Below are 12,363 nucleotides of genomic sequence, written 5' to 3' on the forward strand. Positions count from 1 at the left end.
AGAACCTCAGAGGTCATTCAGTAGAGTGCATTGCAAATGTTTGGTAGCCTTTTCTCCAAAAGTACTCTTATCTACAAGGCCAAAAGCACAGAGCCTAGGATTCTCTCCATATCATTCATATTCCATGTTCTTCCAAGGTACACTGAATCTGGCACTAAGTCTCTACTCATCATAATAGCCAAGGAGTCCAGTATCAATAATAGCCAGTCATTGGAGACCCTCTCTTTCATCCCATCCCTTGGGTCAATGGGTAGAAGACGCTTCCCTTTGTTCCCTCATCTACCATTGCTCCTTGAAAAGAGAATATCACTCTCCCCAACCCTCTTCTATCTCCAAGATCCTTCTTGACTTATTCACCAAGACATTCTTGAGCACAGAGATCCACCCAAGGCTATTCTTGAGGACACAGAACTGGCATCTGAAGACACAGCAGCCAACCACCCACAACTAGCATTATGTCAACAGGCAAGACACAGTCCTCCACCCCTCACTGGCTCTTGCCAGCCCCTCTCTCCCAAGCAGAACCACTCTGAGCCCCATACTCTCTTTCCTCTCCTCTCCTCTTCAAACAAAACTTAGGTTGGGGAGAGTAGTTCTCCCTGTGAATGACTTTTTTGTCCTGAATCTCAAAAGCAGACCCCTAGGGCAAGGAGGCCAGAATTCAAGGTGATGGGAGAAAATAAAACTCACCTCCTTCTTTGTAACCTCTCATGACAGCCAGAACAAAGCATTAATTAATTGATTAGTTAATACATCAACTGATTATCCTACCACCTAAATGAAATAAATAAAAGCAGAGCTTTTCTGGCATAGAAGGCCAGTGTCCTATGTGCCCATTACCCATCCTTCTGATCCCTGAGGGTCAGTGGTTTGACAACTGAGTGCTACACAGCCCCACCCCCACTCACACACTTTGTTTTACAGATGAGGAGTGGAGTGGTTTGCTCACAGTCTGCCAGCTAGTGAGACCCCACACCCAGCAAGAGGCCGCTTTCAGTGTGGAGAGCACCTGTCAGCTGACACCAGCTCCCATTTGCCAGCAGAAGCTCCTTCCTCCTCAGCAAGTCCCTGACCCCTCCCCAGCAGCTCTCGAAGGAGTGAAGTGTAAGAAGCAGCAGGACTCAGAAGCTGTTCCTCAGCAGGTACAACAGAGCATAGGCTCCTTTACCCTAAAAATGACTGTTTGGGTTTTTTTTTTTTTGGGGGGGGGGATGGGAGGTTTGTCTATTTACTCATAGTCTGAGTCTTTCAATTCTGAGCCTGCTGAATAATTGGAGAAGATCAGAACCTGAAAAGGATATATTCTGATGTCCAGCTCACCTGGGAGAGAACAGGTTGAAGCATGTAGAAGACACTCCAGGAATCTGCCAAGCAGAACCCCTCTTCCAGAAGCTGTCAGAAATGCCACCAGGAACTGAAAGACATTTGCTTCATATGAAACATTGTTCCTGGGGGAGGGGAAGGAAACCATGTTAAGAGACCAATACAACCAAATGTTGGCAGGAGCCATATTGTCTGAAAATCACTAGTGGGATGCCTGGAGTTCTTTATACAAGTTCCAGAAAGTCAGAAGCCATCTGGTTAACAGGTAAGAATTTAAAAGGAAATAAATATTTGGCTTTTTAGAAAAAGCATGAGGAAGTTTCAGTGTGGTAAGAGAGTATACCAGTCAGGACAGTCTATGATATACCACAGTAACAGATAAATCCTGAAATTTTGATAAGATTAATCTTAATCCTGGGGCGTCTGGGTGGCTCTGTTAAACATCCAACTTCAGCTGAAGTCATGGGCTCACAGTTTGTGAGTTCGAGTCCTGCACGGGCTCTGTGCTGACAGCTCAGAGCCTGGAACCTACTTCAGATTCTATGTCTCCCTCTGTCTCTGCCCCTTCCCTGCTTGCACTCTCTGTCTCTCTCTCTCTCTCTCTCTCTCAAAAATAAAATACACATTAAAAGAAAAAAAATTTTTAAAGATTAATCTTAATCCTAAAGGTTTTATGGAACAAAGATTTATTTCTTATTCACAGAAGAGCTTCATACATTAGGAGGTTTTTCTCCATCTTCAACTCTGTCCTATGGACACATGGCCTTCAATATAACGGAAAAGAGAGGTGAAAAAAGGCACATGCATTTGAACCATCTCCAGGTGGAAATGGCTCCCATCACTTCCACTCTCAATCCATTGGAAAGAACCAGGCACATGGCAATGTAATTACAAGAGAAGCCAGCATATGTCAGAGCACGTGGGTGGTTGATGATCAATAACTATCTCGGCCACATTAAACTCCCAGCTCCCTGCCCAAATGTCTGACCTTTCTCATAAAGTATCGAGCTCCCTATCCCCAAACATTCCATTCATTTTCCTTTTGGCCAGAGCTGTTGTCAAACATGAACTGAAACACATGTCCTGACAGATTTATGTCAGCCTGGGTTTCACAGAAGCCCAGGCCAAAGAGCTGTAATGTGACTTCTGCTTTCTTAAGTTCTGTCATGGCAACAGCATATCCCAAAAGCCTAAGAAATTGTGGTTCATGATAATTTATCCACCTAATAAATGTTTATGGGATGCTCACTGTGTGCCAGGCATTGTGCTCCATGCTGAAGATACAACAATGACTCAAACAGTCTCTCTCAGAGAGCTTAGAGTCTAGTGGGAAATCATCAAATTACTTCACAAATACTTAACTACAAGCAAAAGTGAGTGGTATGCAGGAAGAGAATAGGGAGCCATGGTAGAATATAAGAGGACCCAATCTCACCGGGGTGGGGCAATGACAATTTCTCTGAAGAAGTGATGTTTAAGCTGAGCTAAGAAGGAGGAGTAGGGGAAAGTAGGCAAAGGGGTATGAGGTGAAGGGAAAAGCGCTCCAAGAAGAAGGGACAGCATGTGCAAAGGCCCTGCGGAGGGAGGGAACATGGAATGTTTGAGGAGCTTCAAGGTGGCTGGTGTGGCTAAAGCTCAGAAGGCAGGAGTCCCACTGGGTACCACAACCCCAGCAGATGTAATTCATGTGGAAACCATGTGTTTTATTTTTAAATGAGATTTTTGTTAAATTTGCTTAAGTATAAAGTGGTTAGAGTTTGGCATTGGCTCTTTATTCAAAAGTGGCTGGGAGGGGAAGTCTGTGGGTCCTTCTTGGTATTGACACTAGATGGCTCATCTTCTGCTCACCCCTCCTAACTCCCACACGGCCTTCTTACTAAAATTTAAGTCCCGGGGCGCCTGGGTGGCTCAGTCGGTTAAGCGTCCGACTTCGGCTCAGGTCATGATCTCACGGTCCGTGGGTTTGAGCCCCGCGTCGGGCTCTGTGCTGACTGCTCAGAGCCTGGAGCCTGTTTCAGATTCTGTGTCTCCTTCTCTCTGTGACCCTCCCCCGTTCATGCTCTGTCTCTCTCTGTCTCAAAAATAAATAAACATTAAAAAAAAATTTTTTTTTAAATTTAAGTCCCAAACAAGCCCTCGGCAGGGCTTCCAAAGAAAATATGCAGGAAAAAGACACAAAATACTGGGAAAAGAAGACTGAACAGTTAAGAAAGGCCTCCTTCACCCTGCCAACTGCCTCAGATGCCTCAAATCCCATAAACATCTCTTCAGGGGAAAAAATAGTTAAAAGAAAGAAATCGGGGTGAGCAGTTTATCAGGAGAAGCCAAATAGAAGGGCTATTCCAATGACCCAGAAGACAGGGGGGACTGGGCTGGCTGAAGAGGACGCTGAATTTGGGAGTATCACCCCCAGCCTGCCACTGGGGGCACCTCAGTCTCTGAGTGGTTCAAAGGCCCTGGGTCTCTCTGCCCCCTTCCAGATTTCAAGGCCCACCAGGCTCTGGCAAACCATCCCCTGCCCAGATTTCCAGCTTCCTCCCACCCAGCTGCCCCCCGCTTTCCGAGCTGCAGCCATCCCAGACTTCGCCCAGGTCCTCACAGCCTCTTAAAGCCTCTTCCTTGGCCCAGATGATCCCACCTTCTCCTCTTCCTCCTCCTTCCTCTCAGCTCAGCCTTCTTCTCTCAGGAGACCTTCCCTGACAGCCAGATAGGGAAGCATCCCCCACTCTAGGACACCTACCCACCTGTTCTTCACCCCACCATAATACAATAAGGACCCTTTATTTTTGTTAATAAAACTTTTTTAACGTTTATTCATTTTTGAGAGACAGAGAGAGACAGAGCATGAGTGGACGAGGGGCAGAGAGAAAGGGAGACACAGAATCTGAAACAGGCTCCAGGCTCTGAGCTGCCAGCACAGAGCTGGACTCGGGGCTCGAACTCACAGACAGTGAGATCATGACCTGAGCTGAAGTCGGACACTTAACCGACTGAGCCACCCAGACGCCCAGGACTTAGGTATTTCAAAGCCAGGAGTGTGTGTCTGATGTATTCACAGCTACCTGCCTAGAACAGATATTTGCTGAATGAATGAAAGAATTGACCTTCTGAGCCAGAAAGGGCAATTTAGATGCCTTCATTTTACAGGTGGAGAAACAGAGCTCCAGAGAAACCAAAGACCAGCCCTCAGTTTCACAGCTCAAACAGCAGGCTGGATTCCCAGTGCCAATGAGCAAAGTCGTCTATAAAAAACACTCCGCCTGTCCCCTTTTTATAGAGGAAAACACAGGCAGGTATTGACCCTTTCCAGAAGCAGCTGCCTGAGGTGTATTTATGTATAGATGAATGTATTTGTTTGTTTATTCCCTACCCTGCTCTAAAAAGAACCGGAGGCAGTTTGCCCACTGCAGCTCCTGTCAGTGCTGTATTTTCCAAACTCAAGAACAAAACATGAAGGAGAAACAACCTGTTCAGAAGGAGGGGCAATAACACATCACACAGAACCAGTTTCCTCAGCCAGAGCAGAAAAGCTCCAACAGAGAGGGCTGTCTCTGTAATCAAATTACCAAAATTAGTGACTGAGAGGAACAGAGCAGATGTGGAAGATTTCAATTTTGCTGAAGGATTTGGCACAATGTCTCAAGGAACTGAATTTGCAGAATTCTTGCGTAAGAACAGTGTCACATGTAATAAAAATCTGGCTGCAGGACCACAGTGGTGACACCCACCAAGTGATGTGGTCACCACAAATCTTATCCTCCATCTGATCCACAGGGGACAGCAGATGGCACCAGGGAAGCTGCAGCCACAATGACACCGAGACACCGTATATTTCTATATAACAGCTAATTTTATAGAGCCCTTTCACCCACACTATCTCTTATCTGATCCTCATCATCAGAAGTACAGGCTCAGAAAAGTTCGATGACCTCCCAAGTTCATGGGGCATTTCAGCAGCTGAAGCCCAGCACTAAGGTCCAGTGATTCCCACCCACTTATGGTTGTATAAAAATCAAGGGAGTGGCTCATCCTGGGAAGGACATTTAACTTTCAGGACACATGGGCACCATATTTTTTAATGCCCACATGGCACTGTTACCCTGATAGGTCAGTCAGTCCCCCTACTGAGTGACCATTTCTTACAAGGATCAGAGTAGACTCAAGTTAATGGGGAAAGAGTACAGGGGCCCATCTCTGAATCTAAGCACAGAGGTTCCCCTAAAGAGCCCAAGGATTTTCATGAGCAATGTTGTTCCCATCAGTCCCAGGGACCAGGTGAATAGGTACAGTCATATGTCAAACGGAACTCCTGATGTTCATCCCCAAACCTGGCTCCCACACTTTGCTCTTCACCATGATGGATGCCACCCCCCAATTTTACAAACCAGAAACCTTGAGTCATACTTGATGCCTCCCTTTCCCTCACCCAGTCTATTACCAGGTCTATCTGACCCCCTCTCTCCCCCCCCACCCCCACACACACTGCCTGGTATTCTCCAGACCCACCTCTTTGTCCCACCCCCACTCCTTCCATCACAGTCCAAGAGATCATCAAGCTTTACTTTAAAAGATTCCAATAGCAGGGCACCTGGGTGACTCAGTCAGTTAAGTGTCCAACTTCGGCTCAGGTCAAGAGTGCATGGTTTGTGGTTTTGAGCCCCATGTCAGGCTCTTTGCTGATGGTTCAGAGCCTGGAGCCAGCTCCGGATTCTGTGTCTCCCCCTCTCTCTGCCCCTCCCCTGCTCATGCTCTCTCTCTCTCAAAAAAAAACCAAAACATTTAAAAAATTAATTTAAAAGATTCCAATAGCTGCCTACTATTATCCTCATTCTCCCTCTTGCTCCTGCCCATCTGTCCCCACCCTGCAGCCAGAGTGAGCACTTGAAAATGGTCTCACCTGCTTAAATGCTTCCTTACCTCCCATTGCACACAAGGCAGGGTATGGTCTGGCCTGCCTGCCTTCCTTCCTGGCCTCTCCATGGCTACCTCACCCCTTCACTCTCCAACCTAGAAACACTGGCCTTCTCTCTGCTCCTGGTCGGGGTCACATCCTCCCACCTCAAGGTCTCCGTGTGTCCTGTTCCCACCTACCACCACCAACCAGATTTCTAGTTACCTTCAAAGCATAGTTTGAATGCCACGTTCCAAGGAAGCCAGCCTTCCTTAGCTCTCAGGGTTGATCAGGTCCTCCTGACAGATACTGTCATAGGTCCATGTGTTGAGCTTTCTACAGCAGCTGTCATTGTCTAAGTCAAGTAATACTCCGTGACAATGGCCCATATTTGTTCATTCACTACTTTATTCCTAGGACCGGGAACATTACATGGCCCATGATCAGAACTCAATAGATGTTTATTGGGGAAAAAAAAAACTTAAGACAGCATGTACACAGAAGAAGATGGGGAAACTGAGTCTCCTTAACAAAGGACATGAAATCTGCTGGGGTTAGGCAGACCATGGGCATCATCCCACCTCTGGAGACAGATCTGAGGGAAAATGCCCTCCTGAAATTAAGTAAAATGTTTCTATTCAACAGGATTGAAGGTTTGGAGAAGGAAGCTCCAAAACACATACAATACCAGACTTGGCAGTAAGAAGGACTAGCAAGGAAAAACCCAGATCCTCATCTCTTCTCAACTGTCCACCCATTGAGGCTGGGTAGACCATGGAAGAGTCAGAAACTGGGGCATTCAGGAAAGTAAAACAGCAGCTTTGGGCCAAGAGTGACATGAAAGAGGGGGCAAGTTGTCCAGAGGGGCCGGGACCCACCCTGAGTATGGACTTGGTGACCTCCCTGAAGTATCCTCTGCTCAGCAAACATCTACTGAGGGTCTACTATTCTCCTGGCTGAATCTCTGGAGTAAAAGCGCAGCCTTTGACCTCATGGAGCTCAGAGTCCAGAGAGGAAACAGGTGAGTTCACACTTCACTGCAATTTAGGAAGAAGTGCTAAAATAAAATACAAGTCAAGGAAAGGGCTGTTCAGAGACAGCACCACGGAGAGCTGCATCTGACCAGGCACAGAGAGTGCATCCCATTCTCAGAACGCTCCCACCACAGCCCAGGGCGCTTCTGTTGTCCTGCCAGGACGCACACGAACGAAATATCCAGAAGAGCAGTGACTGTCCACAAGGTGGCCCTTGAAGCAGCCAAACCAAGACCAGAAGATTGTGGTGCCTCCTGTTCACATCCAGAGAGGTGAAGGAGCCGTGAAAATGCCGCCAGAGGAAGGAACCTGAGGACAGAAGTCGGAGGACGGTAACACAGCTAGACCAAACATTGCCAGCCCACAGGCTACATTGGGTTGGATGGCGTCCCCCAAAATTCATGTCCCCCGGCCCCCTCAGAATGTGACCTTATTTGGAAATAGGGTCTTTGCAAATGTAATCCAGTTCAGACGTGATCATACTGTATTAAGCTGGGCCCTAATCCAGTGACTAGAGCCCTTATAAAGAGACACATGGATGGGGCGCCTGGGTGGCTCAGTCGGTTAAGTGTCCGACTTCAGCTCAGGTCATGATTTTGCGGTCCATGAGTTTGAGCCCCGCGTCAGGCTCTGGGCTGACCGCTCAGAGCCTGGAGCCTGTTTCAGATTCTGTGTCTCCCTCTCTCTCTGACCCTCCCCCGTTCATGCTCTGTCTCTGTCTCAAAAATAAATAAACGTTGGGGCGCCTGGGTGGCGCAGTCGGTTAAGCGTCCGACTTCAGCCAGGTCACGATCTCGCGGTCCGTGAGTTCGAGCCCCGCGTCAGGCTCTGGGCTGATGGCTCGGAGCCTGGAGCCTGTTTCCAATTCTGTGTCTCCCTCTCTCTCTGCCCCTCCCCCGTTCATGCTCTGTCTCTCTCTGTCCCAAAAATAAATAAAAAAAAAAAAAACGTTGAAAAAAAAAATTTAAAAATAAATAAACGTTAAAAAAAATTAAAAAAAAAAAAAAAGAAACACATGGACACACGGAGAGAAGGCCACGTGACAACAGAGGCAGAGGTGGGAGTAACGCATCTATAAGTCAAGGAGTGCCAAGGACTGCCAGCAACCACCAGAAGCAAGGAAAAGGCGAGGAAGATTCTCCTAGAGCCTTCTGAGGGAACGTGGCTCTGCCCGCACCTTGAGTTCACACTTCTGGTCTCCAGAACTACAAAAGGATGCATTTCTGTACTTAGAAGCCGCTCAGTTTGTGGTAATTTGTTACGGCAGCCCTGAAAAATTAATAGATGTGCCTAGAAGACCAAATACATAAAGCAATGGAGTGAGGAGGGCTGTTGTCAGGAGGGAGCCCCAAAGCGGACCCAACTGCAGAGCACAGCCTACAAAAGGGGCAGCCAATTGTTGCCCAGCTGCAACAATTGTTGCCAGGAGGCGGTGATGTGGCCAAATATGCCGATTTTTCTAGATAAGGGAAAAATCCCTACTTTTATATGAAACCTCGGATTTTCAAATGTCAAGCCAAGTGGGTTTGTTTGCTTTATACTTGTTTTTTGCTTTTTTGAATAGTGTGGGCCAGATAAGACCAGACCAACCTCCCTGCCAGGCGAGGTTCCCAGGAAGGAGCTGCACAGGCTCACGCAGAGAAGTCTCAGCCACAGAGAGGGAAAGGGATGGGTAAGGACCTGCGGAGGCATAGGATGTGGGGACAGGAAGGGTAAGCTACGAGTGTGACATCTCAGGAGGGAATACAAAGGGCCTCACATGGCAACATCAGTGAGTCTTCAGCAGTGGGCATTTCCCACCAGGTTAAGGAGCAGGCCAGCCAGGCAGGGAAAGTCTGTAGTGAGCACAAAGGTATCCAAGCAAAGCAGTTATTGCTGAAGAAAAGGAGTGCCAGCAAAACAATGCCAATAAGATGCCAGGGCAGACAGGCCTAGAAGCACATCAGAAACATGGCACTGACTCACCCCAGAATGCCATGCCTGTTTGGACAGATTTTTGCTTTCTGATACATGTTCCAAAAGCTCTGAGAAATGAGGAGAGAGGCCTATTCGGTTCTGTTTGGACAGTGCCTGGTGTGGTACCAAATGTCAGCAGCCCCTGCAAGCTGCTCCCTTGTGCCAGAGAATACAACAGTGCCAAGGCCACAGCTACACGCTCAGAGACCGCACACCATCACGTCCGAGCAGCGCCTGCTCTCATGTGACAGAGAGGTCTCTTGCAAGAACAGAAGAGTAATAAACACAGTGCTTTGTTTCATGGTTTTTGTTTTTGAAGGGGGTGTGTGTGTGTGCTGTTTTTGTGTTTTGGTTTTGGGGTTTTTTTAGTGGGGGGAGAGGGGTCCTTTGACAAGATATAAGGGAACCTTCACTAAAAGTTGTTCATGATGACCAGAAGTGAAATTCACAGCACTGCTTGGATCTAGCGAACCCATTATGCCACGTGGCTCAACGGCCCCTGCCCCTCCTCCCTCACAGGTCTTCGGCAGTGGTCTTCTGCCAGGCTCAAGGCAGATGTGGGCAGGGGGAGGTCTGTGACTCCCACCAGGAACTCTGGCTGGTAGAGATGTCTTCATGCCAGGGCGGCTTGGTGAGACCCCCTAACACGCACACATATGCACGTATGCACACACACACTGCCCACACAGCAGCATTAAAGACAAAAAGCACAGTCGATCCGAAAGGACAGGGACTCCTGTGTTAACACATAAGCAATATGCAGAGGCATGCCTCTCTGCTGAGCCCTAATCCGCCTGGCATCTGTGCCTCACTATTTGCATAAGTAAATGGCAGCTCATTAAGAACACATTAGTAGCTCTGTAACCATGTAAGGAAACCAACCTAGTGAACCTTAAGCCACTGGAGGTTTCTCTGATTCAGCTCTGCAGCCTTGGAGGCATGAAACAGAGTCTGTCATCTGCCATCTATCTGTCCAGCAAGAAAAGAAAGAATAAACCTTTATGGTAACACAGAAGAGACTTAATAAATATTTGTTGAGGAGTGAGTAATGGTAGGCCAGGCTTGCAAAGGGCAAATCTTACTAAAAATAGAGAAATGTTTGGACCACATTGTTTTGAGGAGGCATTCTCCCATGTGTAGCCATCCACTAAAGGCTCTAGGGCAGTGGTTGCAAATCAAAAGTCCTGCATCAAGTCACCGGTTAGCTTTTCGGACATCTTGCCATGTGATGACCAGTTCAGGAAGTCACAGACGGGGCCCAGGAATCTGAAGTTTTAAAACGCCTCCACAAATTTGCTCCCCTGTTTAAAAACCACTGCCCTTAAGCCTTCCTCATGTTCAGAAATGCAAAATGGGTACCACCCAGGATGTTATTAGAAATACAGAATCTCAGGGGCACCCTGGGGGCTCAGTCAGTCAGGCGTGGGACTCTTGATCTCGGCTCAGGTCATGATCTCCAGGTTTGTGGGGTTCGAGCCCCATATTGAGCTGTGTTGACAGTGTGGAGCCTGCTTGGGATTCTCTCTCTCTCTCTCTCTCTCTCTCTCTCTCTCTCTCCCCCCCCCGCCCCGCCCTGTTTGCTCTTTCTCTCTCAAAATAAATAAACTAAAAAAAAGAAAAAGAAATACAGAGTTCAGACCCCACAAAGACCTGCTGAGTCAGAACCTGCATTTTAACAAGCACACAGTGATTCTCTGGCACATGAAGTTTGAGGAGCATCACTCTAGAGGCGGGTGGGGGTGGGGGGACTCTGCATGACCCAGGTGGGCTCTCTGATGGCCGCATAGTCGCCTATCTGAGCACTGCCTGGGGGGCCTCAAGTCTCACCTCACCCACCTGCAGGGCACACAGGTTGTTCAATAGCCAGCCTCAGAGGTCCTTGATGCCCAGAGATTCCCAGATGTCCGAATCCCAGGACACACTGAAGCTGAGCGCAGACCTCAGCTCTCCTGGTCTATGTACATAGGCCCAGCATGAAGGCTGCCTTCAGAAGCACAGACTAGAAGCCTGGGAAGAGCAGGGGTCTGAGCTCATTTCTCTGCTTCAGTGCTTGCCCCTGCAGCGTGGGACCCAAGGAGCCGGGAAGCCCCAGGTCAGCAAATCCCAGGCTGGCAGGGACCTCTCAGAAAGGGCGGGCAAGTTCAAGAGCATTCTGTACCGGTCTCCAGTACCCTCAGGAGCTGCCAGCGCTTTGATTACCCTAGGTGGGCTGCCCAGGAGTGACCAACCTATTGACTTCCGATGCAGGCAAACAAGACAGGCCCTGCGTCTGCCAGGAAGACAATGTCCCTCCTCTTCTTCACCCCAGCTCTGACTCAGGCCCCCACACCACAGCCGGTAAGGCCATCAGGGGTTTTCCTCAAGTGCCTGCCCTCCACACCCCCGTGGTCCTGCACCCTGCACTGGAGGGTCAGAACACCAGGAGCCAGACATGAGGCAGAGGCTCCCGAAACCCAGCAAGTGCCAACTGCATGGGTATTTTTAGCCCAGATCCCTCTGGAAAGGCAGCTCATGCAATCCTACTCTGTCAGCACTCCCTTCCTCTCTTGTCCCAGGAGGAGCAGGTGTTGCCTTGGTAACCCTTGGTGTGGATCTGCTGCTCTGGGGACACCTGTAACTCACCCCCAGGTATCTGGCAGAGGGACCCAGGGGGCCCTCACCTGCAGGCTCTGGCCTCCTTCTCTGTGCAGAGTCCCCAGGGAGCGGGGCCTCAAAGACTCAGGAATGCAGGAAACCTGTGCAGTCCTCACAGTGGCCTCTGTGGGAGACCCTGGGACTTTGGGCTTTCAAAGATATTTACACACACACTTAACGCGTTAAACGTGCAAAAACCACACACAGTTAAACACACATTAGAACAACACGTAGGGCTAATTCGGCTCGGGTCTTCACATTTTCCCAGAATCCCTGCTTGCAGAAAACTGTTTCCTCAGCTTGTTCGGGGCTTAATTATTCACGTGAGGTGACTCTGCTGGGAAACAGGGGTCAGAGAAGTAGGCCCTGCTCCCCTCCTCCTCTCCTCCCTTCCTCCTCCTCCCCCCTCCTCCCTCTGCTATTTGAAGACTTTCTCCTTGAAAGGGGGTGGGGGCCGGGGCGAGTTGTTACTTTGAGTCCCACAATTACTAGGCAGTGGCACTCACTCCTTCTTTGCCATTGCTT

General features: G+C 48.7%; 2 long non-coding RNA genes across 5 annotated transcripts in view; both read right to left on the reverse strand.

Annotated features, from left to right (window-relative positions):
• The window catches only part of LOC131496088 (uncharacterized), a 76,624-nt gene extending 68,532 nt beyond the window's left edge, over positions 1 to 8,092 (reverse strand). Inside the window, exons 1-4 of one of the 4 annotated variants that reach the window (XR_009254306.1) lie at positions 7,093 to 8,090; positions 6,440 to 6,627; positions 4,790 to 4,874; positions 1,321 to 1,448 (exon numbers count right to left, since the gene is read on the reverse strand). This is a non-coding gene — a long non-coding RNA (uncharacterized LOC131496088). Of the gene's footprint in view, positions 1 to 1,320; positions 1,449 to 4,789; positions 4,875 to 6,439; positions 6,628 to 7,092 lie in introns of all 4 variants that reach the window. The other 3 variants (XR_009254307.1, XR_009254308.1, XR_009254305.1) reach the window with 3 other exon arrangements.
• Positions 8,093 to 8,259: 167 nt separating this feature from the next.
• Positions 8,260 to 12,363, reverse strand: part of LOC131495478 (uncharacterized) — a 34,810-nt gene continuing 30,706 nt past the window's right edge. Inside the window, exons 9-10 of the long non-coding RNA XR_009253975.1 lie at positions 10,087 to 12,172; positions 8,260 to 8,928 (exon numbers count right to left, since the gene is read on the reverse strand). This is a non-coding gene — a long non-coding RNA (uncharacterized LOC131495478). The remainder of the gene's footprint in view (positions 8,929 to 10,086; positions 12,173 to 12,363) is intronic.

Source organism: Neofelis nebulosa, chromosome 15, assembly GCF_028018385.1.
Source record: "Neofelis nebulosa isolate mNeoNeb1 chromosome 15, mNeoNeb1.pri, whole genome shotgun sequence".
Taxonomy (NCBI): Eukaryota; Metazoa; Chordata; class Mammalia; order Carnivora; family Felidae; genus Neofelis; species Neofelis nebulosa.